Below are 3,474 nucleotides of genomic sequence, written 5' to 3' on the forward strand. Positions count from 1 at the left end.
TGTGTTCTAAGGGCCCTCCCAGCTCTGACATCCTGTGTTCTAAGGGCCCTCCAGCTCTGACATCCTGTGTTCTAAGGCAGCAGTTCTCAGACTTTTTAAGTGTTCGTGATCCAGGGGTCTTTGACCCAGCAGTTGAGAATCATTGTTGCCTTGCACCTCTGACACCATATGGTTCTGAGAATAATCATAACATACATGTAAGTGTCAATTTAAAGTTTGCAGATAGCTTTTCATGCATGATGGCGTGTGAGCCTCACCCTGTTCAGTAGATTATGGCAGTTTTTACAGATGGCTGTGGCTCATTTTACAGATAAGGAAACTGAGGCTCATAGACATTACATGACTTGCCCACATTCACACAGATAGCTAGTGCTGGATGAAGAATTTCTGGGAAGGAACAAGAGATACTTCTTTGCCAGTCCTGACCGTGGCGCGTCCTGGGCTCCAGTCTGGGCATCCCGCTTTTGTTGCCTCATCTACATGAACAGACAGTCTGGGCATCTGCTTGCTAGTGCCAACTGGGCATTTAGCCTTCCGGCTCCTGGACTTTCTCTCATTCTCAGGCTGTGAGAGGAAAGGCTAATGATGGTGATGTGCCCTCCACTCACATGTTTTGGGGCTGGAAGGAGCATTGGACACCAGTGGTCCACTCTCCCTCCCTCGGTGCCAGTGAAGACCCAGAAAAGGAACTTGACTCAGCTTACTCAGGGATATCAGGAATGCCTGAGTATCTCCAGGAATCGGAATACCTGAGGTCCACTACCTTCCCACTTGCCAGCTGTGGGACCTTGGAAAGTTTGATAGTTCTCCCTTTCTAAGTCTCAGTTTCCCTCTCTTTAAATTGAAGGGGGTTGTTTAACTAGACTTTTGTTGTTCAGTCATTTTTAGTCTTGTCCAACTCTTCATGACCCCATTTGGGGTTTTCTTGTCAAAGATATTGGAGTGATTTGCCACTTCCTTCTCCAGCTCATTTTACAGTTGAGGAAACTGAGGCAAACAGAATGAAGTGGCTTGCTCAGGGTCACATAGCCAGTAAGTGTCTGAGGCCAGATTTGAACTCAAGAAGTTGAGTCTTCCTGACTCCAGGCCCAGAGCTCTGTGCACTATGGTGCCACCTCACTGCCCCCCCTTAATCTCTAACATCCTTTCCATCCCTAAACTATATATTCTGCTGCTGGTACAGGCATGACTGGAACTCAGATCTGTCTACTACCAGTCCATAGCTCTGATGTATGGGGACAGAAGGGTCAGAAAGACCTGGGTTTGAATTACACAGCCAACAGCCAACACTTAGTAGCTGTGTAACTAGAAAGAAGTTATTTACCTTGAGGGTTGCATTACTCTGAGCCTCAGTTTCCTCATCAGTTAATTGGGGGTAACTATCTGTCTTATCCACTTCCTGGGGTGAATGATCTGCCAACTTTAAAGTGCTCTATCAATGTTGGCTGCTGGTATTATGATTTCTGTGCTGCAAGGTGTGGAAGGGGTCTCAGGAATTTGAAGGGAACCCTCTCTCATCTACTTCTGCCACCTTGAAGGAGCCATGGTGGCATTAAACATTGAATTTTACCCAGCTGGGCTGGGTGGGAAACACTCACTCTGGCTAAGGGGCTTTCAGAATTATTGAACATGGAGGTTGTATATTTGTGGGTGGTGGATGACCATCTTTGTGTATGACTGAGGTGGGGTAGCTGGTGGGAAGGGAGTAAATTGAGAAACTGGATGTTAGGGGTATCAATATGTATGTTGAAGTCTCCTAGTATCAGGGCAGGTGTGGGTGTGACCTTAGACAAGTCACTTAACTTTTATGTACAAACATTTGGTTAGACTAGATGGTCCTTAAGGTTGCTTTCAGCTGTACATCTTTGATCTTAAGTTACTTGGCCTCTGTGGGCCCCCCGTTTCCTCATCTGCAAAATGAGAGGGGCAGACTAGATGCCTCTGAGTCCCCTTCACTTTATACCCTCCCACCTACTCTTCAGTCCAACGATGCTGACCTTTTCACTCTTCCCCCAACAAGACACTATCTCACGACTCCCGGCGTCTTCCCTGACTGTCCCTCATGCCTGGAATGCTCTCTCTCCTCCATCTCGGCATCCTCGTTCCTGCAGGTACCACCTTCTGTATGAAGCCTTTCTCAGTAGCTCAATCCTGGTGCTTCCTTCTATTGAAATAATTTCCATTGTGTCCTGTCTCTAGCTTGTTTGTACATTCTCATCTCCTCCTTGAGAAAAGAGATTGTTTTTGACTTTTCTTTGTAGCCAGCGCAGTGCCTGGCAGGTAATGGGTGATTAATGAATGTTAATTCAATGACTGGTACCACTGACCTGCTCTGTTTGGGGCAGGTCAGTCTCCCAGTGATCTTCTGGGCTCTGTTTCTGCCTTTCTCTGCAGCAGCTGGGCTTTCCCTCCGCTGCCCTGCTCTGCTTCCTGCCAGGTCCTACTCTGCTGATGGGCAATCTGGCAGGAGTGGACTTGGCACCATGTGGACGCAGCTCAGGCCTCCAATTGCCCTTTGAAATTGATATCCAGCTGAGGGCAGAGGAGGTGGGGGAGGGAGGCTGTCTGCTACTCTGCCTGCTCCTGCCCCCCAACCTGAGGTACTCCTGGGAAGCCCCCCATCATCCTTACCCCCTCATCTGCTCTCTCCTACTCAGCAGCTGGTTCAGCGTCCCTGCGGGCCTTCTTCCTTCAGTACTGGGGGTCAGGGACTGCTGGTACCTCAGCTTTGCTCAGTGACAGTCCCTGGCCTTGAGGCTTAGGGTCCCTAGTAAAAATGGCTCCAGATTCATCCTATCCCATGCTCCCAGGAATGTGCCTTTCCCTCATGTGCCCTGTATTCACCCAGAGACATACACACTGTCCAATGCTCACCCCCATACACCTCAGATTCCCACTCACAGCCTCAGTGATACACACTAGCCCCGCTTCACTTACCCTTAGGCACTGTCACACGGAGGGGACGATGGAAGCTTCTGGAGGCCAGTGACTGGTTCCATTTTGTCGATTGATTAAGATTGATTATTCTCACACAAACTTATTCCTACATAAGCACCTTCCTTTCCATTCCCATCCCATCACTCAGCCTGGGTGGAGAGTGAAGTAAGGAGACAGACATCAACAGGGTCCCTAGTTGGGGCCCCAGGCACCCTAAGAGCAGACTCTGGGACAGAGTCCCAAAGACTGGCTGAGAAAATAAGGGCCCAGATTTTTGGAAACTTGGAGGTTCACAAAACAGAACGTCAGATCTGGGAGGGCCCTTAGAACACAGGATGTCAGAGCTGGGAGGGCCCTCAGAGCACAGGATGTCAGAGCTGGGAGGGCCCTTAGAACACAGGATGTCAGGGCTGGGAGGGCCCTTAGAACACAGGATGTCAGAGCTGGGAGGGTCCTCAGAACACAGGATGTCAGAGCTGGGAGGGCCCTCAGAACACAGGATGTCAGAGCTGGGAGGGCCCTTAGAACACAGGATGT

General features: G+C 49.5%; 1 protein-coding gene across 3 annotated transcripts in view; it reads left to right on the top strand.

The window, feature by feature from the left end:
• The window catches only part of ARHGEF19 (Rho guanine nucleotide exchange factor 19), a 25,165-nt gene that overhangs the window by 808 nt on the left and 20,883 nt on the right, over positions 1 to 3,474 (top strand). The window lies entirely within an intron of this gene.

The sequence above is a fragment of the Vombatus ursinus genome, unplaced genomic scaffold (genome assembly GCF_900497805.2).
Source record: "Vombatus ursinus unplaced genomic scaffold, bare-nosed wombat genome assembly UNPS02014884.1, whole genome shotgun sequence".
Classification (NCBI taxonomy): Eukaryota; Metazoa; Chordata; class Mammalia; order Diprotodontia; family Vombatidae; genus Vombatus; species Vombatus ursinus.